This window comes from Bombus pyrosoma, linkage group LG3 (genome assembly GCF_014825855.1).
Source record: "Bombus pyrosoma isolate SC7728 linkage group LG3, ASM1482585v1, whole genome shotgun sequence".
NCBI classification, from domain to species: domain Eukaryota; kingdom Metazoa; phylum Arthropoda; class Insecta; order Hymenoptera; family Apidae; genus Bombus; species Bombus pyrosoma.
The window spans coordinates 1,236,926-1,260,593 of record NC_057772.1 but is presented as its reverse complement, the minus strand read 5'-3'; the positions used below and the strand labels follow the sequence as shown (position 1 = coordinate 1,260,593).

The window sequence follows — 23,668 nt, the reverse complement described above, 5'->3', positions numbered from 1 at the left end:
TATTAGATGCTAATTGCTTTGACCGTGGCACCGAGCTATGAGAACGTTCTCTCCTTCCATTGTTCCAACTTGAAGCCAGATGGTAAAACTATTGACCGCCGTGTGTGCGTTATTCTCGCGGCGAATGCCTAAGTGAATACTATCCTGCATCATAATATATCAAACAGAATGACTCTCGAATCGTTTGCCGCTGTTTCAATGGCTAATTTCGTTTATAAAAAGAGCGAAAGAGCGGCGTATAATTACGCGTACCTCGAGCAATATCTTATTTTATTTTATTCGACGGAGACGCGCGAACTATACTTTTGCCAGCTATCAAGGGCAGCGTTCGAGAGAAGCGGCGAGGCAAGGAGACGAAAAGAAATTTGCAAGTTTCGCACGGAAAGTTTCCGCGTGGTTTGCTTGCCGCTTAGTCGTCGGTTTTGTACCGGCATCGCTCGATTGTTTCGTAATCACGAGGGATCTGAATAATTGGCCCTCGGTCGCACGCCCTCGCGGTTTTCAACGCAACGCGGGATCAGCGAGACGGTGGATGCTTTCTTTCGATGACGTGCCGATCCCGCGGTCCGACCGTCGCCGTTTCTTATCCGCCACGGTGTAAATAACCTTTTACCAGTCGCGTTCTGTTCGAATCGTCTTCGTGGAACCATTTCGTCGGTGAATTCTGCAGTCGTAAAGAAAAATACAAAGAAGATTTCATCGGTAGTCGATCGTTTTTCCGAAAACTATTACAGTTTCGTGGCTGCGAGCGCGCGTTTGTCGGCGCTCCCTCGACGATCCGCTAACGATCGAATAACTGGCTGTAAATCGCAGATCCTGGCGACTGCATGCGGCATTATCGGGCCTCAGGTCGGCCGCTTCCATTTAATGGAGAAACGATCTCTCCTAGTCAGGCAACTGCCCCTCCCTCGCGACTCGGTGTAAACGACCTTAAGCGTTGCCTGCCTCCCCTGCGCGTATATATTTTCTGCCGATTTCCCGTGACGCGCAGCACCGGCAACGGTACTCGCTAATAAGATCTACGGAGATTGGGATTTCTTCGTTTTCGTCGCTGAGTGATTTCCGCAGCTTGTATCGTAGCGCGGCTCGTCCTCCGGCGTTCGTGATTTGCCGCCATCGTGGCGGATGACGGAACGTAGCGGAAGATGGCTCCGGGTTACCGGCAATTCTTTCAGAAGCATGTTTACCGTGTTAATGTCTTCGTGTCGCGGAACACTGTAATAATTTACAACGAAACGTGCAAGAATCTGACGAATCACCAAAAATTCTTGACCCAAAAATCAGCCGAACCAGCGAAAAATACCGCTACGCGTTTCTTACGTGTGCGAAGATATTTCTTATGAGACATACATATATATTTGAAATCTGCTCGTGTGGCATTTTCGGGCGCAGCGAAACCTCGTTAGCGAACTCGTTGACGAGCCTGCACGAACTTTACGATCCTCACTGCTTGGTTGAACGGCACATTGTTGGACAATTCTTAAAATTTGCTGCATTCCTCCTCGACGACTGTAAATTCACGGGTTGCGACAGATCTCGATAACAACCGTTTTAAATTGCTGTCGGATGCAAAGAGCGGGCGCTTCGCAGATTCTAAACATTAACCGACAATCGCTCCTCGATTATTGCCTTTTAAAGACGGTTCTCGAAAAATATAATCGTTCCGCGAGTAGGTTCACGCAGAAAGAATCCATGAAATCGAACATCCTTTCCATTGTCCGAGCGAATGGCCCCACACCGAAGAGAGGCGGCATCGATGGGTTCGCTTCTTCGAAACGTAATACTGTACGCACGTGCTCGTGCAAAAATCGCGGTTTACGTCAGTTAGGAAACTCGTTTGCCTTCGTTGAAACGTAGCAAATTCCATGTTTCCAACCTCTCGCGTCGCTGGAATATTACGCGTCTAATATTCACGTATAGTTGAATCGACTTCCTAGACGATAATCAACGACCACAGCGATATTCTAGGTCGCGCGACGTCTCATCAACCAAACGAGGAAAAAATATTTGAGCATGTGATCGACAAGGTCTATTTCTTAATAGACCTGTCTGTTGGTCACGCGATTTCAGATTGGCTCGTGCGTATTCGGGTCGCGTATGCCACGTGAATTAATCGTTGGCGATTTATAAAGCATCACCTGTCGACCTTCCTGAACTCGCACGACTATTATCGCATGGATGTACAACATACGTAGAGTAAGAGGGATCGAAGAAGAGGAACAAGACTTCAAGTACAAGTGGGAAGATGTAAACCCGCTTATGTGCAAGCTGCGAGCCGTTACCTTGTCACTCGTATCTCGTTAAATCGGCGGAACGAGCCGCTTTCGGGCTTTTCGGAAAAATACCACACCGATACGAATCAATTTCCGTGCCTATTAAAATTCTATAACCGCTTCTTCCTCCCTTTCCGCGTTCAGCGAGAAAAATGACTTCTCGTTCGCCATCTTATCGATAGGAAGCGCGTGGGCGCTGCTTATCTTCGAGCGAGCGACCCCGAGGACTCGGCACGGCGATTTTTGTCCTCGCGTTGAGCCACGAGGACATTCTGCAGCTACACCGGACCCGCTGACGCTTAATTAATCACGGTCGAACGTGACGGTAGAAGGCTCTCTCTGGAGGCTCGAGATCCGACGGCCGCTTCTTAGATCGTGCTCGATTCATCTGGTCGAAGCGTTCGAGTCTATCTATTCATTGTCACCTCTGTGGATCGTAGCGGCGCGACGCTCGTGGGCAGGATTTACCGTTGGTATCTCCAAAGCTTCTCTCGGTTTTCTCGCTTCTCTTTGGTACATCAGGAGCTTCGTGGATCAAGATACGCGGCTCGATTTCTGCGTAACTAGTCGAGGACACTGTCGTGCGCTTATCGGCCCTGTTCCACGGATGTAGATGCGACTAATAGATCGTCGAGATCGGCGGCAGACGCAGCTAGGTTTAATGGCCGAACTCTTGTTTTTCGTGGCCGAGTCACAACCGGTATAATTAGAGGAAATTAACGTCCAACGGAGATTCAGGAAGATATCGTTGCGCGCGGTAAAACGAGATGTTCAAGTCGACGACTCGGTCGACATAGAACGATACTTTTACTCGATTGCGGAGGGATGTGGCGGAGAAGAGACACCCGTTCTATGCTTCATGGTGTAGCGGGTAAAAGTTGCGTGACGACCAAGACAATCGCAAAACCAACAGAAAGAAGCTACGTTGGCTTTGTGGTAGGAGAGCAGTGAAAAAAGAGGTCGGAAAAACGAGCATCAACGATGCACCGAGGGTAATTGCCCGACTGTAAATCGCGTACATAATTGAAGAATTTCATGGTTGCTATGGGAGATAAATCCTGCGAATTTTAGATCCGTTTTTCATCGGGTTGCGTCTTCGTTTTTTTTCCACAGAGAGTCGTTCTTTCGCTGTGTTTTACGTACAGCTTCACGCCTCGTAGTTGTTTCTCCGCAAATTTGTCGCCGACGTCTCGGATTGTAGACTTATTTGCCGCAAAAACGACACGCTACACGGAATGCGGCCAATCATCGTTCAAGCACGAAGATCGTATCGAATTGGAGCGCTGAAGTTCGTCGGTTCCGAGTAGCTTTTTCCAGCTTGACGCCTCAACAGCGACCACCACGTTCACCGTGGTCGTTAAATCACGATTTTCAATGGAAGACACGAACCATTGATATCGAATATCACGCGTGTTCGAACCAACGTGTTCTCGATTTTGAAATCTTCCGTCTCGTTCGCGAGTAATTTCCTTTCGATTCCCATAGCTTCGGTACGCTGTGCAGCAACGATAATTGCTCTAGAACCGTTCTACATTCTTCGTAAGATACGCTTCCTGTGTTAATTCCAACTCGCATCTGCCGTCTACAATTTCGAAAGCGATTACCACTGAATCGTTGGCAAATTTCATTCGCTTGCTTCTGAGTGCTCCATTACGTTCGCTTCCATTTCTCCGACCACTCGTGCTAATTTTAACTCCGACGAGTACCATCTCGACAGACGTATTCCGCGATCAAGAAACGATACGTCTCTTCCACGTGAAACGCGGCCAAAACGACGAGACTCGAGCGGCCGTGTGTTTTCTTAACTACGGATCCGATCAAGCGATCGGAGAACCTTCTTCGATCGAAATCGTGCGAACAATTTGGAATTCAACGCGTCGAACATAATGTTCCAACCAGGCGAATCATCTTTAATTTTACCTCCCATCCTGGCAACTTCCGTTCGACTCGCGGCGTCCGCTGTAATTGAAATATCATCTCGAAGATTGCAGTGTGCGGTCTGAGCTAAGATACCGCCGGCTGTCGTCGCGCTTCTTCGCCAGCCTTTTTTCTTCCAGCACCTTCGTTTGTTACGCGTATTATCGGGACGAAGACCTGTACAGGCATTGCAAGAAAAGACGACTCAAATTGATCGAGGGCTACTGCTACGTCTTTCTTCTTGCCACGCGAACAACGTGGTATTTTAATAAACGTCCGATGCTGTCTGAAAAAATTCGGTGATTATCATATCCAGTCAGGTCTGACGTCCGCCAATACCTGAAGAAGCAAGAACCAACGCTGTCTACGTAAATGAGATTACTCGGTACATTGACCTTGACACCATATAACAAGGCCGCTGAAGTCGGCAAAGTCGATCGTTCTGTACCCAATTACGGAAAATTGGAGAAAACTATCGGGAAAACAGATAAGAGGTAAGAGGTGAGAGATAAGATCGATAATACAAGCGATCGAAGAAGACCTCCTTACGATAATGGAGCAAGAGCCCGCGGATTCACCGATTTATTCCCGTTTCGTTAAGAAGCTGTAATAAAACGACGAACTGTTCGCATGCCTGTTCTGTTAAAGAATCCGCAAGGATGTGCTCGATGGCGTTAAGGTAACTGTACCGCGATCAACGCCGTTCCACATAACAACCTTCGAGAGAGCTCGTCGACTCTCCCGATGGCCAGTTGGATACGTATAGTTTTACCGATCGTTTTGTCGATCGCGACCAGGCTGCGATTAGGTTTGCCGGTTGCAATTGGTCCCACCTACCAGACCCAGAGATATTAGCCTGCACGCGGAACGCGTTTCCTACCGGTTTTTTGTCACCGGATAAAAGCTACGTCGACAGACGAACGAACGAACGAACCAGCTTCCGACGCGGACACGTTTTCCATCCTACCTCTCTTCTTTCTTCGGGCTACCGGTCACGACCGATTAATTTCGAGTTATTTCGGCCCGAAGAACTCGGAACCCGGAGATTGCTTACGATTCTGGTTCGGTCCATGTGTTCGCCGTTCGTGAAGTCGTGTAGCGTTCTGCTTGGGAATGGTATTACACCGCGATATCTTTGCCTACGGCTTTTTCTTCTCTTGTGTTTGGTCACTGACCGTGTCCTCGTTTCTCACGAGACTAACGTCTTTGTTTACTCGAGATCGAGATTCGCGTAATCGCAATGTCCATTTGGTTTCCCTCTAAAATTAGCATAAATTGGTAAATTGGTAAATTCCCTGCCTCTTGCTGATAAGGAGGTTTTAACGTTTCGGAACGAGAGCGAATGAGACTCGCGCTCGCGATCGTAAAGCGGTATGCATACGCGTACCTATGGCTAGCGTAATGCATATTTGTGGTTAATTTTACCGTTTCTCGATATTACAACCAGTGGTAACGACAGATACCGCGTACTATCAAACTGGATCTTTCTTTCGTTTCCTTCGTTAGAGCGCGGTTTCTTGCTGCCGGATGTGATCCGTGTTATTCGCGATAATTGCGTAATTCATAGCTTGCCATTTTGCCCCGTGATCCGCCATTTATTTTCCCTGTCGTGAACATATGTATATCATAAAATACTTGACGGGTATGGCGCGGTTATCGGTTTTAACGCGACTCGATTATCTTTTTCCCCCGATTAACAGCGAAATTCCTGGCTAATGCGTCTCGGCAAAATCGCCCGATTAATAATTGCGGATTTCTATACCCTGCCAACGACCGGTTAACGTTTCTTCCGATCGCGTTCAACCTCGCCTTAATTTACCATCTTAGAATCGAAAGAATCAACGAGGTTTTTCGCCTTCCTCGAACTCATCGTTGAATTTCTTAGGAATTTTCTCCGCTCGACGTGTGGCAATACTCGCGTGCACGTTCAAGGACGTTGCACGTACCACGCGATCGCCTTCGACAAATCGAAACAAGCTCGATCGGGCGTTTCACCGAACGGGACCTGAATCCGATACCGAACGTCTGATTTCGCCGGCCTCGATAAATCGACTAAGGTCGACCCAAGGTAACGGTCACTGCGAGTCCAGGCCCGATAGAGCCGCGCAAGCGATCGGTATTCCCAGTCGAACACGAAACGTTAACGACCGGCGTTAATCGCGCCAACGCTAGACCAAAGAAACCGAGGCTGCAAACACGAACAACGACATCGTATAAATTGCAGATGTTCGAGCGTTGCTCGCACGCTCTGCCCTCCCATTAAAATCGCAAATGATAATGGGGATCTCGTTACTCGTCAAAGAACAGCGCTCGTTACGCTAAATTAAAGGTAAGAGATAAATAAACGAGATCGACCGAGAAGATGGATTTCGTGGCACGCCTTTTTGTCGTTTCCTATTATCGGTGTTTCTGTGACAGCGCTATTTACACGTCGATGCTAATACTTTTCCAATTTCACGCTTTCGACCTGCCCTACTTTGCCGAGTCGGCGAAACCAATGAAAGCAATCTGACAAACTGTACGTGCATACTTTATTGCAAACGTGGAGTAACTACGCGTGCACGTGCTTCCACGAATTTACGCAACGATCTCGACTCGTCGTTGTTTACTCGTCGACTCGCTCGCTTTTCCTCTTCGATTCTGCCAACATCCGACGTTATTTATTCCTCGTCCTTATTCGACTTTATTCGAAGTTACATTATAGCGTTGGTCGTTCCTCGAGCGTACATTCGACACTTTCGATCGTCGATCTACGCCTGCAGTTCTTCTGCTGTTCAGAATTGATTCGTCATTCGAGGTAGACGAACTGAGAAATACTGGCCGAAGTCTCGGGGGAAGCTATAACCGTGACGGTAATGCTACGTTTCCGCTGCAAATGTCCGTGATGCTCGGCGTCAAATGTCTCATAATTACCCCGGCAGCTGGCCTCCGTTCTCTGTTACGAGAAAAATTAGAGATTTCCCAGCGAACGAGCGGAACGTGGCCTCTCGTCGATGTCGACTTTTACCGCGTTACCACGCTGCAAAGGTTCGAGCGGAGAACCGCAGGCACAGGAAGCTGTCGGCCGATCGAGATGCGATTACAAGGGGAACGGCGCCATCGGTGCTATTCTCCGGGCGATTCCAACGAATTATCCCGCTCGTAGCAGGCCCTTAAAGGCGTAGACGCTTTTAATGGGTCAGTCTCATCGACGAGTTGCATCTTCTCGATCGTAAATAAATTCCCCCCCCCTCTCCCCCGGAGAAGCATAATCGACGTTTGAACAATGAATTATCAGTCTTGCGAAGATGCCTAGTACTCGGCCTAAAGGCGATTCGTTGATCCATCGAACCGCGTCAATCTAATTGATTCTTTCCAGCTCGTTCATCCTCGTGTTTCGAGCACGCTTCGTCGCGGATTTACGTCGGCTGCATTCTATGCAGGTGATCTTGCGATCGACGCGATTCAATTACCTGGTTACCGTAATCGTCGACATCCTGGCAACAGCTACTCGTCTCGTCTCCGATACTTTCGCCTGCGTCCTCCGCTTTCCCCGACGATGTGACTTCGGAACTTGATGACGCGATTACGACGCGTTCGCCAGAGAGACCTCACCCCTCCGTCCTCCCGGATGTGTTTATTATATGGCGAGGAGAAGTAGGAGAAAAAAGGGTGGAAACGTAATTACACGTTCGTTAGCGTTACACGCGAAGTAGTTCGAGGAAGCTGTATCCGACGAGGCGATCCTTCATCGCGAGCATCGCCCGGCTTACCTGATCCTTGTCGACCAACTCGCTGCATGCGGTCCTCGTGACTAATTTTCAGAGCAAACTTACGTTTTCGTGGGTGTCTCGGCCGATCCGGAATCGTCCGTAAGGCGGACAGGATCGCGCACGCGTGGCGCTAACCACCAGCGATTCACGTTTCTTCGCTTATTCCGGTCGATTGCCGACGTTAAATCGAGGCTGATTTCTCCGTTTGCACCGCAGGTCGAGCAATCCGAGAAATTCGATCCGGCGCGCTCGCGCTTATTGAAATAGCAAGAAAAGACGCGTTCACGATGGAAGATGGATGTATCGTAGGCTATTCAGTAGCCTGTTTCTCTTCTGATCCGAGCCGGGAGTACTCTGGAACATTTGTACTTTGCTCGAGATACGGGCGCGCAACATATTCTACAGCTCTGCACGATGTTTTTCTCCCACAAATCTACTGGTTCGCTGGAGCAGCCTGTAGCAGCTGACGCGGAGAATTCGCTGAAACGAGGCAACGACCGCATCCTATTCCCTCGGACGGGTTTATACCCGATCTTGAATGAAATTATTAGCCTCTTAGTTGGGTAACCGCGAACGGGGCGCGAACGCCGCCGAGGAAGGGCAGCGTGTTGCGTGGAAAATTATGCGTATGCACACAGGACCGAGTTAAGTGTCCGCCTAATGGACAGGTACATAATTTCAGGGCTGTTCTTTTCTGGCTGAGAGTAACGCGTACGCGCCGAGATTCTCGGTTTCCTTCCGCACAATCCCATGGATCTTTGATCTAAAATTAAATTACCCTTCGTCGTTCTGATCGCCGTATCTGCGCGCGTTGCACGAGCTGACGATAATTTTCAAGCATCACAGCGCCACGCTGCCCTGTCAATTTCGTTCGTTTACGAGGCATAGAGCAACACTGTGTAACGCGTGTTCGCAGCTGGAGTTGCCGAGGAATCCCGACGTGCGCGGCCCGACTTGGTTTATTCGCGTGGACGTAATTGACCAGCTACGCGAATCTCGTATCGCGTAGCTGGATCGTTTAATTATTTATCGATTCACGGCCAGCTGGTATTCTGGCATTCTCGAAAACGACGCCCAAGTTCTTTCGGAGAAACGCGAAAGCTGAGATCGTCGGCGATACAGCCGCGAAGGGAATCGTTCGCTGTGACAGCGGTTTCTTTAAGGGAAGCCCAAAGCCACCGAGCGTCCTACGATTTCGTATTATACTAAGTCGGCGTACGAATTTTTTCTCCGGCTATTATATATGTTCGTACATCTCGCGCGGCGTTATTAGCGAGCTATCTGTTCGAGCATCTATGGAGCATGAACATTTTCTGCGGGACCTGTCAATTATACAGATTTATGATCTCTCCCTTCTTCTTTCACCGTTCGCTTCGCTCACCAGTCGCGGTTATCCATACCGCGTTTTCTACGAATACACCCACGACACCCACACACGCACGTGGAGCATCGTCTCGCGTGTCTCTGCCACGAGAGAAGAGGACACGATCCGACTGATTAACGATCGTCGTTAATCGCAGCAGCCTCGGTTACGATAAAACGACGCACCGATGATTAATCGCGCGATTCTTCGTTCAATCGACCCGCGTCGATCGACGAATTTTCAGGGAACCGCGCGGTCGGGTGCATCGCATGAAAATCCATTTGTTCAGATCCGAACGCGGTGTTAACGAGTGAACAAAGTTGAATCGAGGGGAACAAATGATTCGTACTTTATTTAAAAGCGTTGGAAAAAATGAAGCGAATTGGAAGGAAGAATCGCAGCGCTTACAATATCCTTCGTACATTCTATCTCGTTGAGCATCCTCAACGAGAATCATCGTCCGTTCGATGCAAATATCCGACACCCTAGCGGGAGTTTGTTGGTACGCGAAACGAACCACGTCCAAATATTGAAATTACGTCACGTATTTTCACGGAGCAAGAACTCATTGTAACCCGTGTTAGTTGCTATTCACGCTACCGCAGCTTCGATTAGCTTAATTAGCGAAATTGTCGGCAATTAGGGGAGGTTGGCGAAACAGGAATTTCTTCCACGCAAACACCGTAACGAAAACTGATGCAGGAAGGTGATCCGTGCGATGCGATGTAATTCATGTAAAGCATATTTAAATCGAACGGCCGCATCATTTGCGTAATTGCAAATTGAACGAACGGATTTCCAGGAAAAATTCTACGAGAAATCCGTATATGAAGCATAGCTTCTAACAAGCCAGCTAATGACGCAACCTTCAACGACCTGCGAATGGCCTTGACTTTCGAGAACGCGATCTCCACCTCGCCTCCTCCAACTTTCCAAGTTTCAAATTATCTTTCCTCTCTATGTACAAACACTCGAGTAAATTAATATTTCTTCGATATTGCGAATGAAGATTTTCCGAGTTAAGCGTCAGTTAATCGAAATTTGATGACAAGCATTCGTCGCACAGTCGATCGTTTGGCACCGGTTTAGCGAGGCTCGATGTAACGAACGTCGAGACGCGGCAGGACGAAGAAGACGGAGGAAGAAAAAGAGAACGCGGCGGATGTCTCGGTTTTTCTCGACTGGAAGACAAATCGATAACAGTCACGGTATCTTTGGAACAATTCTTCGAACGAGTCCTCCTCTTCTGTCCGTTAATTATTATAATTCCTTCTCTGAGCTCCATTCCCTCTCACGATTCGACGTTCCTGTTAAAAAAGGAAAGAAGCGATCGACAAATACGGACTGTTTGCTGAATACGGAAGGGTCCTTTTATCGCCGGAAATCGATGCTCATCCTCGAGAATGCGCGTGTAATTTCGTCGCATTCGATATCCAAAGGACGACATCATCGAACGTTTGCGTTCGAATTGCCGTTCAACATTCGATAATGAACGCCAGGTCCAGTTAGGAGTAGGTGACCTTAAAGGATGTGGATCTTGGCCGAAGTAACAGTACCGTCACTGTCGAAGAGGCTCCAAGTCCGATTCTTGAGAGACTTGCGCCTTGACAACAGGTGTTGGACGTTGTCCACTTATCTACCTATTCTACATCCACTTATTACTTATTTACCTCTACCGGTTCTTCGAATTCGTGTAAATCGCGATCGTGTAAAATTACTTCTGACTCTTTCGTCACGATTAACAATAACTCGTCTCGCCAACGGTCTTCGTCGATAAATCAGTCGCTACAGACGTTTCTTAGATTAACAATTTTTTGTCTACAAGCAGACGGGAATTTACTCGAAATCGCCCAACCCTTCAGCTTGATTCGAAAGCGGTTTCTTACTCTAATCGGCAATTATCCTGCCAGCTGCCGCGGCGCGTACGCTCCCTCGACGCGGCAAGTGGAATCGAAGGAAAAGAAAAAAAAAGAAAGAAATGGAACGATTCGTAGGAGCTTTTGTTCTCGAAGCGGCGAGAGTGATTTATCGGCTTTTTGTTCAACGTCTTGCGAATCTTTTCTCGATCCAGCGAGCGTCCAAACAGTATAAAAATCGATCCCGCAACTGTTCCTCCAAAGGCAGCCGTGGTCGGTCGTGCTATTCGTAGTTACATTTCTAGCTACACAGGCAGAGCCTTGTACGGAAGGCGAGGAAGGTGATTTTTGCGGCCTGCCTTCGCACGACCCTGATGCAACGAAAGAGCGGTCCGAAGAAGAAAAGAGAGATTTTGCAACACCATGCGTTTCAGTCTTCTGGTATTCTCCGCGTATCAAGAGCAAGGATACACTTTGCGCTTCGGTAAAACGCGTCGGAGGACGTAAATCGCAACTGCACGGTTTATGACGTGATTTAAAGTAATCGCGGCGCCCGACGATTTTGCAAATAACGCTGCAATCTGCCAGCTCGTATCGAGCACCTTTACGTTGATTTCACGGTCGTGGTGTATTTACGGCAATAGATACGATCTGTTGCTACTTGCTTTGTAATCTTCGGAGTTGGAACAGCGCCGCAAGCTCGGGAAAAAAGTGGAAGCTCGAGGCGCGGAGGGTCTTCGACTCCCTCGATTCGCTGCTCGAGAGTTCCGATGTTTTTCCGTCCTTGAAAGGAATGCATGGAAGCGAGCAATTTCGCAAGATAGCATTCTGAGTGGCAATTAACCAGACTCGATCGCACGGTCCCACGTCAAGTCGAGGGTGCAGCGTGTAGGCGCGTTGCGAGCGCGTGCGTTAATGACGTACGGAACGGCGACCTAGGGTCGTCGCTTCTCGTTTTCACGAGGGCCGCGTGCTCCGTCGACGCGCCGTACGAACGGAAGGTGTCTCGTTAATTAACTCGAGACGCGAGGTCTTCGCGTTTTATCTCGGTTCTTCGCTACGCTTCGTACCAACGAGACCGATCGTACTCGAAGAAGATGGTTCGAACAACTCGTACAGTTATGCATCGACGCGTGGTAATTGTGTCATTGTGCGTACACCGAATCAACTCGTTCGAAAGAAAATTAATATCCGGCAAGAAGCGGCGAGTAGGCGTTTTTCCTCGATAATACGGCGCGGTAAAACGCGTAATGAAACTGGACGCACGGTTTTTCCTTTCAATTTGTCTTGTTACTCGTAACGGCACGTGTACCGAGATACTTGATTAACGAAGCCACATACCTCGGGTCTCTTTCGTTCGTCGAATTTAATGGAATTACGCTCGTACGTCGAAAACCTCATTATATTTTCATTAAAGTTGGCCGTGCTTTTTGCCCTCATTATTCACAGTCCAAACAGGTTTCCCGCTTCTCGAGTCGAGCCACGCGTTTAACAATCGCCATACGCGAAACCGTATTTGCGTACACGCCTGATTCATTTTACATAATTCGGTGATTAGGTAAAAGAGGTGGAAGCGGGATGCGCGGCGCAGAGCGGAGGAAATGGAAATTCAGGTATTTAGGGACGACCTCCGTGGCCGTGGTCCTGTTTCTTCGACATGGTTCGTCGCTTCCACACAATGTTCACGGAAATAACAACGGGTCATGCTGTAGCGCGAGGTCGTATCACGGGGCATTACATTTCCCATGCTCGAAGATAATGGCAGAAGGAAGAAGCGGAGGGAAACTGATGCTCGCGATTTCGTCGATCAACGCGTTACTATATCTGTAAGTTCGGCGCGTCGATTAATCAAAAACTTGGTTCAAAACGTAATTGGAAGGCAGCGAACTTTCGAACGAGCGACCGTTCTTTTCTAGGTCGGTTAACAGTAAAGCGGAGCTTGATGCAATCGCACATCCGTCTTATGATATTAAACAAAGAATCGTTAGCAGTGGCTGGAATTCTCCGCGAAGTAATGGAACGTCATACACCGAACGTTTTCAGTGCCGTTAAGCTGTAATCATTGTCTTTAATTACTGTCAGCTTGGAATTAATCGCGCATTTTCCGATACGACGACGTCGTCGAGTCGTCGTGACACCAGTCCGTAACACGTTTCACACCAGTCCGTAACACGTTTCACACGACTGGGACAGTTTTCTTGCTCCTCTCGCGTAATCTTCCACGCGTTTTCTAGATACTTCACGGAACGCTTCCTGAAAATATGCATATAGTTGTGCTCTAACGGTTGTTCTCTGCGTGAAGCAGGTTTCTACGCCACGAGAAAAATATTGGCTTTGCTCGACGATTCTCAACGTTCCGACAGCTGCCTCACTCGCTCGTTACTCATCCGCGTATTCTTCCTTTCAAAATCAAAAAATCTTCATCTATGACAGTTACGTCACTTCACCGACATTCATCGGTGAAGGCACTTCTGCGAACGACGTACGCGGTCGATGTTTCTAAAGAATCACGAGCGTCTCTGAAGAGACGTAAGAGACTTTCAAGTCGCAAAGTTGTTTGAAAGAGGAGAAACACCACTGTCGCGAATCTTGAGTAGATATTTGTCAACTTCGTAGCAGGATTGTTGGGGCCGTTAGTTAGAATCGATAAGAATTTTATTATAATTTAATTATACACGTAAGGAAGAAATATTACATCTATCGAGTACATGATATCGTTTCCACAGATTCGAAAAACAGGACACCAGGTTCTCAAACATCGAAATCCAATTATAAGAAATTATTTATTTTGCGTTAATTATAGGAAGCCAAACGTCAAACCTGCACTCCTGCCTGCGCGCATAGTAGTAGCGTGCGCAGCGTACAATTTCCCAAGACATCGCGTACGCGCGAGGCGAGCACCCTGCTCGCTGGATCCCACGCGACGAATCGCGTTATAGAAACGGAGCTATTGCTCGCTCGCGCGATTCTAACCGGCAGGTTAATCGACTCGACGCATGGTTACGCGATCGTAGCCAGTCCGTGAAACCACGATGTAATCGGGACGACGCAACGCGCGGCCGCGTGCGTGGGTGTGTACCGTGCAGGAATCGCGTCTCAGCAGGTTTTTCTCTCGACTCCGTGTGTTCGTCCTTTTGTCTTCCTGGGTGGCCGTATCGTCGCGAACCTATCGCAGGCACATTCGATTCGTTGTCCAAGGCTTTCGACTTTGTCCAGCCTTCGTCGACCGAATATCGGACTGAACATCGAAATCGTAATTACAGTGGAACGGTTGTTCAGAATTATCGCAGCGATCTGCTCCGGGCATTGTATTGGTTTCACGTAAGAACGGACCATCCTTCCCGACAACCGAGAGAAAATCTCGCTTTGTTTTTCAAAGCGATGTAACTATCGATTCACATTGCCTCGCCAGATTGGAAAATACAGGAAAATCTCGCGACGTCCTATATACGTCGAACATGAAGCTATTCCGTGGCTCGATAGACGGTTGCCGAATTACGGAGAAAAAAGTTAACGTTACAGCGAGAAATCTACGGCGCTACGAAGTTCTACGTGTTCAGAATCTCGCGATACAGTGTTTGGCTACCTCGTTGCAATTAATCGTACGATTATTAACGCAGCATCTATCGATACATTCTGCCAAGCTTCGATGTAATCAAGAGATCGTTATACCGTACCTCATCAATCATGTTAATTTTTTAAGAACGTACACTTTTCTCTTCAACGCGTTAGCATGCGCACAAAGCTGAAAAGAAGACTAGCGGGACAACACGGGAGATGGAGTCGGACCATACGATCGGTAGATGCGAGCACTTTGCCTAATAACAAGCCACAGTCGAAAATGCGTATAAGATCGAGTTAGGCCTGATCCATTAAAACCAATTCGATTTATGTTCGTGCATAGTATAGGTTCAGTCAGCAAGGTCACCGATGAGTATTCAACTCCTGCGTATCAGCGATAAAAGCAACAGCCAAGAATTTTACGATCCCGATCCACGGTTATTATTACCCTATCCGTCGTAAACGCGATTCTACGCGAGCCTGTTACGCGTTCGACCCGAAGATACCATTATTACATCCTGATCTTCCACATAAAGGATACGACTTCCTGGTTAAAGTACATTTTCGGAAGATTTCCAAGATGTTCTCAACATCGCCGATACGAACGAGAGAACACGGCGTTCTCGTCGTGCGAGGCACGCAGCGCTGAAGTCGACCAAGGCATCTTCATTGCGAGACACGAGCCATCGACATCGAGCGTAAAGGAGTGGGTGGAAAGCCGCGTGTCAAACCGCATCGTTTTGCCCCGTTATCAAATGACAAAAACGGTCAGCGATGCTCGTTAACCGAAGCTGAATGGAAAACGTTAGTAGACTTCCTGCGATTTACAGGACTAATCTAACAAGAGGCTTTTAAGGGCTATCTAACAAGTGTTTTTCTCAGAGCGGAAGAGTCGAACGTGTCCGTTCTCTAGCGGAGTCGTGGCAAGAGATCGGTAGCTACATAGCCTAACCTACGAAGCATTAAAATTCACCGTGGTGTTAGTTATGGCGAACGTTTTACAGGTAACTACGAAGAAGCTCGAGTCTGACGGCAGGAAGCGACGTAATCTGCGCTTACGTTAGATTTAGGCGAATGGCAAAGGTCAAATTATTATTTATATATCTGGTCGATCCTATCTCGTTGAAAGAAACTATTTGCCAAGTTTACGAGCATGATGCGCGCATATTTTAGAAACTAACCACGTACTCGATCGATGTACGGCCGAACTCGAATTAATTTCTAATACTCGCGGCGTAACTTAATTTGCGATCGTTTCACGATCCTCTGCCACTTCCCAATGTACCACGATCCAGGGTTAAACACAGTCGAGGCGACATTTTTCCGGAAACTGAATGTGCGAGCTGCGAGTTGCGCGACCCGCAAGGTCATTCCGGCATATTTTAAATAACGGACTGCCACTCTTTATTCCGCTGTTTCTTTGCCTTATTCGCGTGTCGCGCCGCAACCGGGATGGGGACTCGCTATTCGTCGCCTCGAGTTATCCGAAAGAGTCACCGGTCGGAAGAAGAACGCCGATGGGAAGAAGAAAGGAAAACGACAATAGAGGGGAATCGAACGATTTTTAACCGAAGCTTAGAAGGAAGGAGGGAGCGGAGTATTGGTTACTCGAGCTACGTGTTACACGAATAACGACCGGCTTTGCCGGTAACGACGCTTAAACGCGCATTCGAATGGAAGTCGGTGGCGCGCCCTCGGTGCGCAGCCACCGTACAATCCATTAGTTTCTCGCGCGAACGGCGGCAAAAAAGCCGCGCAATATTTCAAGTCTCCGGTCTTGGAGTTAACTGTACTGGTTCGTGGCTGGCCGTATAGCCGGTGGCAAGTGGAAATGATATCGCCAGTTGTAAAGGCTCTTACGAGGCCCGTCTTTTTACCGCTGTTCGCCCCCCCCCCCCATACGTTTAATTAAGATTTCCGAATGCTCGGCTACTTTGTCGTCGGTTCCGCTCTCGCTTTCTACCGAAGGGTACCGACCGCGATTTAACGTCCCCTGTGTTTATATCTTCTCGATTGTCGTTTGAACTAAATGCGAATTGCCGGTTAAAAAACCGTAGAAAACGCAGTTTTTGCTCTTCCAGCTGACAAGCATATGCATTCAAGGGTCAAAATGTCCAAGGCAGAGACCGTTACTTCGAAACTTACGGAAGTCATTTAGTAATCTCGAGTCTGTCCGACGAACGCCTACTCCGTTCGCTTAGTTAGTGTCATACGGTTGAAATAGTTGTCGTTGCCTGTATGCGCGCGTTTCTCGTGTTCCTCTTGTGCCGCGATTGTATCGAAAATCTCAACCAGGTGTGTCGACGATCATCAGTCTTCCGCTTATCGACGTCGAAAGCACGAAATCGTACGATTTCTCGGCATTCCTCTGTTCGAGAACCTTGGCTTCTCTCTCTCTCTCTCTCTCGATCACGCACGCATATTTGCAGATGAAACGTATCGTCGGACCGCGAATAACGACAACGGTATACGTAAAAACGATATGCGACTACGCGATAGCGTTGGAAAGAAGCAAAGGTAACTCGTAAGTTGTTAAATTTCGCTGGTATATCGGTTCGATCGGGCAAGACGGCTCAGACAGCGAAGTGAAAGACGGTAACAACGTCTGGTCGTTCGCACGACGGCCGAATGTTCGTTGGCACGTCGAATGTAAAACTCTCGTGCATCGAGTATTAACCGCGATGGACGGGGACAAACGGTGGACGAAGCTGAAATACCGGTGACACGGAACGTGTCACGGCCTAACAATTAGAATAGCCGCTGATGGGAAACGAACGCTCGGAAATTTGCAGAATATGTACGCGTGCACGGGTCGTGATGGGCGTGCGTAACAGGTTACGCGTCAGCGGCGTTCGGCCACCTCGGCGAGCAACGCTTTCTCGGAAATGTCGCTTCGTACGGGATTCTGTTTGTCCCGCGCGAAGAAATTACGATGCTTATGTAAGCTGCTTGAAATGCTGGATCGCGAATCAGGGGTCACGCCGTCGTGCCACGAAACGTAGCGGATGCCTTTTAACTTTCGTTGCTGGCAATCGTAGCTGGCACGGTAACGTGACTTCGTTGTCTATGAAATTGAAAGATGAGCTCCGCGCCGGTGATATTCGACTAACGGAACATCGAGGCGGTCTGCGCACTTTCGATCCGCGAATTTCAAATTCTGAAGGAAGCCAAGGTTCCACGGAATGCCTGTCCGCGTTCGACCACCCGTATCTTTACTTGGAAATTCTGATATAATCGCCTCGTGTGCTGGTTAGAAATTACGGTGGTTCGGTGTTTTACGGAAAAGTCACGAAGACCTATGAAAATAGATTTCATCGGATCGTCTGTAAAACGAAGAAGACGCAGGAATCTGAATACCACCGCGCCCATGAGGGAGCCGAGTAGACACGAAGGAAAGAACAGAGGCACGAAACCGTTGCCACAGTTGTCCGTCGATTTTACGAGATTCAAAGAATCTCGGGTATCGGCTGAAAGAACGCAGCGCCGGTGCGTATAAACCGCGTCCAGATAACTGTACGTCGGTTGGAAAGTCGGTGGAATATGGGCCAGTCGTTTGGAGCCGACGAACGCGAGATATCGCGGCGCGATTTCCGCGTTTCCCGCTTTCTGTTTGTCTACCTGCTAGCACCCGGCCATCGTCCTCCCACGAATTCCAGTTTTATCATCTCGGAGACGAGGAGAGGCGGGAAAACGACTCGCGTGAGAACAGTGGAACGCGCACCGAGGATCGTCGAGATCGAAGATCATGGGAGAATTAGAACGGGAATTTCACGTGACTCGCCACGAGTTGTCGGCAGGATGCTGTTTTCGTTACGACGGACGTTTATCGCCGCTGTATATTTAGATAGGGTGCTCGAGCTGACGTTTTTATCGAAACGATCGCGGTTACGACCGGCTCGCTCGTTTGATCTCCGTGGATCGAGTGTGTTTCGTCCGCGTTATTGGGACATCGTCCCTTCCTGCGCGATTATAACTCCATCGAATCGATCGTTTCGCTTTACGAGCAGCTCGCAAATTCGTAAAGCTTCGAGCACGCCGAACAACAGGTTTACCGTGATTTAGAACCGTGGTTTCTCCATGCAGCCAGACATCGTAGACAATCGTCGAATTTGTTCTAAACTTTACGAACTGGTTCTAAATGTCCGCCTGCACAATGCGATCGAGAGTGAAATAACGTACGAGGCTTCGCGGAATCGACGATTCGATAATTGAAAAAGCGTTTGACGCGCCACAGTCCCTTGAATCGCGTTCGAATCGTCTGCAACGCGCCGCAGCAATTTGCCAGATAATAGAGTCTGTGCGCAACGGTAGGTTGTGCGTAGCAACGAAATGATCGGACAGGCTCATCGTGGCTAACCTTTCGCGAAGGCGATCGTCCGTCGAAAAGACCGTGAAATTAAGCGGCGATCGGATTAATTTACTCGTAGAGCGTTCGTCAAGATGGAAATCACGCGTGGATCGATCCCGCCAACTATCGTCTAATTTACCGTTTAATTAAATTTCATTTCCACGAGTGCTTCGCGTCGATACCGTTATCCACGCAATTTCTCCTTATTAGTTTACAATAGCAATTTGTCTGCGTTTATCGACTGCAAAGAGACGAGTATCTCGGGTGATGGATCAGGCGACAAACGTGGGAGACTCGATTAACGTTAGGCATTAAACGAACGGCGATTAAAACGATCGGACAAACGACCAACGCGCGCGATATCGTCGAACTTGTAGCTGGTCTGTTAATCTACGATCGGTAGAGATTTGCAACGATGGTTCGGACGTTCCGCGAAATAAATCTATCGCCATTGCTATCTGCACGGGACAGCTTCGTTCGGAGACAGCTTTGGTATCGAGTGGCTATCGCCTCGTTCGTCGCGCTCAAAACTCTATTTTCCGCGTCTGTTCGCTTCTACCTGCGATCCACTCCACTGACCTCCTTCGTCGCGCTAGACTTATTTCAATCGCAGGATAACGCCTTAGTAGAACGCGATACTAGAAATACACGCGTCAGGCGGCAAACATTGGAACGTTGTATGGCGGCTATCTATTCCGATGTATTTTCGTTCGGACGTGGTTACGAGGTAATAGGAATTAACCGCGTGTGATTAATGAACAGTATCCAAATGAAGAACCGAAGGAACGACAGAGGAAGCTGAGATCAGGTTGGGGGGGGGGGGAGTACAGATCGTTAACCCCGGCGATGTATGCACGACCAATTAATCCTCGTTGTTAGTCTGGAGAATGGCTTGTATAGCGCGCAACTGAAATTGCGTGGCCGAGAAGAGCTTTTCCAAACGGACGATTGAGAATCTCGTTATTCGCGGTTTCCCACGCGCGATAAAGAATCCGCTGGAAGGGTCGCGCAGTGGCCGGTCTATGGTCTTGGCGATTCGATCTGGCGACGATGCCGACGCGGAAAAGTCTCGTAATTAGTTCCGACCGCGCGGGAATTCGCTTGATATGACGAGTAACGGTAACGATCGGCAAGGCTGCGTCGTTCAGGGCTCTCGAGTCCAGTCAAGTTCAAGATCTCGGCTGCGGAACGAGTCGTAAACGTAAGTGCGAGCAACGTGGACGGCGAAACAGATCGAAGAAAGAGGAGGAGAAGGTGAGAGGAGAGTAGGATGACCGAAATAAAGATGGTTCGTAAACGACTAACCTGCTGGCCGCCAACCTGGTGACATAAGCGTATTTGCACGCGAACCGCGTCGTACCGCTGCCGTAATCGTCGATGAACTCATTATCGGCTCGGCCGCTTTCGTGACGCGGCAAAAACGGATACGAGAGAAGATTATTCGGGTTAATGACGCTCGTCCGAGCTAAACGACCGATCGGCGCGATGAATACTTTATACGTATTGGCGGCCGCGTGCCATATGTATCTTCGATCGAATATGTAGTTTCGATCCCATTATCACTTTGGTGACGCATCCTCTGGTTGACGATATCCTAGTTTCGTTCTTCGTAAATCAACGATGGCGCGTCGCTGATCGATCCTCGACGTGTCGACTACCGATCGCGCGATCCTCTCCGCGCAATTTAATTTAGCCACTCGCCGGACAGGCTCGACACGATCGTTGCTTGCAGTTTGCTGTTTCGATAATTCGTCGATAATACGCTAAAACATTTTACCCTCGGACGACCAAAGAGAAGACTAAATGCGTGAGCTAAGCAGATTTCCAGACGCATGGCTCGAGCACCTTGCACCGTTCAGCCGCGCCAACGACACAGCCACGATTTCCGCACTGTCATGCAATTAACGTTTCTTCGAATACGATTGAACGACGCAAAGCTCTCTTTCAGAACCCTGTTGGGTATCTCGACGCTCGTTCGCTCCCTATTATCGCGTCCGTTCCGTTCCGTTCCGTTCCGTTCTCGTAAACGGTACATTCGCGCCGGTATTCCGTGGATGCTTCTCTGTCCCGCGTTCTTAGCCACGTTCGCGGCTGTTTAGCCGGACAATTATCGCGCCAAATTATTCGTGTCGCCATCGCGATGACGTTTAGCGTGGCATTTATCGCCGGTGGACCTACTTGCTCCGTGTCAATACGATTCGTGCTGCCGCTGAATACGCGATAATTAATATTCTGCGTACGCGGTCATGCGTTGAAAACGGTCAATCGGGTCACCAGGATATCGACCAGTTATTTGGACCATCCACGAACCGTGTCTATCTCTAGAAACGTTTAATATTTTCTCCGTGAAACGCATCGCGATCGTTTGCTCGTCGTAATTAGCCGACCCAATCCCTTTAGACGCGGCGAAATCGCAAAGTTCTCGGGAAGAAACGGCCGGCAATGCATCGAATCGCAGCTAAGACTTCACGGTTGGTACTTACGAGATATAGCAGCCTGTAATTCTTTCCTTCTTCCAGTTATCGCCTATCCAGTTAAATCCCTGTCATTATACAACGCCTATACCAGCAACATCGTAGTTAGCCGTGTCGTTGAAAATTCCGTTTGCGTTTTCGTGGGCCAGATAATATCTTGCCTTTTATCCTTAACCGATCGTCTATCGTTCCACGCCCGCGAACGAGGACGCGAGACTTACCAAGAATCTCGAGGAATCGGCCAAGTTAGCGTGGCCGTGGCGTGGTTATTTCCAGCGAGGATGCCGCGATAGCTGCGTGTTCCACTGCCTTGGGTGTTGGTTTCGCGAGATTTCAGTCACCGTGTCACGATTACATCGACGAACGATCGCTCGTTTCCCAGCGGAACTACGATCCACGTTAAACAACGGAAACGTCTTCGTCTAAAAATTAATCGAACGCTCGTTTCGCCGTAATACGTATTTATTACGCGACGAGATCAATCGAAAAGAGATGGGGTACAGACGGTATTAGACCGAACAACGCGGTCACGCTTTCGACGTTACGCTTCGACAACGGTGTTTAGAGCTGACACGAAGTTTCGCCGGACCCTTAGGAACCGGCGTGAAAAAATCGAGGGTTAAGCGTTGATTCGTGCAACTATCCGCCGGTTATCGCTGCTCATCTCGAAAAAAAGTTTTTAACAATCACCCGTGAACGTACACGAGAGGCTCGTCTCGGTGCGGCTTATCGAGATTCCAGCACGTTTCCAAGCAGCAGGATTATCTTTCAGGCGAACCGCCTTAGGAGCCAACCTGGTTAAACCTCATGGGTGGATGATTTATCGCCCGAGTGCTTCACCGGACTTTCCATTGTTCTGAAAAATTGAAAATTCGCAGCGAAACCACGCATCCTTCGAGTTCCTCGAGATCATCGCTAATCTAATAGCATTTTTCGCCGCGCTTGGTCATCGTCGCAGTTGCATTCCGGTTCAATGTCGCCGCAAACATAATTTAATATCCGTGCGTTTGCTCGTTACACGTTTGCTTCGTGGGAACGGTACGTGGTTATCGTTGCGAGGGAAATCGCGGCTGGAAACCTGCGACGCCAGAAGATCGAAATTTATTCAAACGATCGTGGAATTTAATCGAACGACGCGATGTTTCATCGACCGCGCGAAGGTATCCGCTGAAAGTAGGTCCCCTGAAAACGGAATCTTGGTACCGAAAGAGCGAGCTCGATGCTGCGGAACACGCGACCCATGGACCGCTATGCTCGCGCGCGTCCGCATATTCCACTGGTAGCAGGCGCCAGATGGTCCTCGACACGCGAACCGACGTGCCATTTAATTACGTTCGATCGCGACCGATACCGTTTCGCTGCTTCCGTCGCGTAGCGAGTAGCAAAACGAGCCATGGCCAGTTCTAAAGAATTTTCAGCTACCATATTCGCGTTAAGTTAAAATCCATACACTTGCAAGGACCTGTATATCAATCGTTCTAACGTTCCATGCGTCGAAATAACGTTGTACGCGTTTGACGCGTAAAACACACTTCCCCTTAAACGATGCAGCGAGAAGCGGACCGCGATCTGCTCGCCTAAGTACAACCTAAGCGTCCATGCAACGTCTAATGGGATTTCGGTCACTGGATCGCTGGTAATCGCTGTATTTGCTGATGATAGTTCTCGATATTTGGAGTGGGGAAACATTTTGGGGAATTGCAAGCGATCACGGGCAATTAGGCGACCAGACATCGTTCATCGATGCTTCGTTGAACGTGTATTTGCGATATCTGGAAAGTGGGTCCTCGCGGTCGCGGGAGGAAGCTCGTTGCGACGATACACCGCTACTTGTGCGCCAGATGGTGCGAAACCTGCGAAATCATGCGCCTGCAGCGTGTAAACAATCCGTGCATAGAAACACGGCGCATCAATCTTAATCGCCGAGCTGCATCGCGGTGCCGAGCGTCGTTAACTACAAATCCAGTTGTTTATACGGAGCCTGGTGTAACGAGTTTCCACGAGACGCGCAATGCGGGCTCCGCGATGTAACTTCCACGAATGTGTACGACCATATGTCGCCTGTCGTCCCGCTTGGTAATCGTACGTTCGACGTTACGAAAAAGTATCCACGGGTTGGAGAGA

General features: G+C 48.8%; 2 protein-coding genes across 4 annotated transcripts in view; one reads left to right on the top strand and one right to left on the bottom strand.

The window, feature by feature from the left end:
- LOC122578025 overlaps positions 1 to 23,668 on the bottom strand; it is a 127,079-nt gene that overhangs the window by 56,427 nt on the left and 46,984 nt on the right. The window lies entirely within an intron of this gene.
- The window catches only part of LOC122578024 (nose resistant to fluoxetine protein 6-like), a 33,074-nt gene continuing 25,143 nt past the window's right edge, over positions 15,738 to 23,668 (top strand). The window contains exon 1 of the mRNA XM_043749867.1: positions 15,738 to 15,805. The gene's annotated coding sequence lies outside the window, so the exon portion shown is untranslated. The remainder of the gene's footprint in view (positions 15,806 to 23,668) is intronic.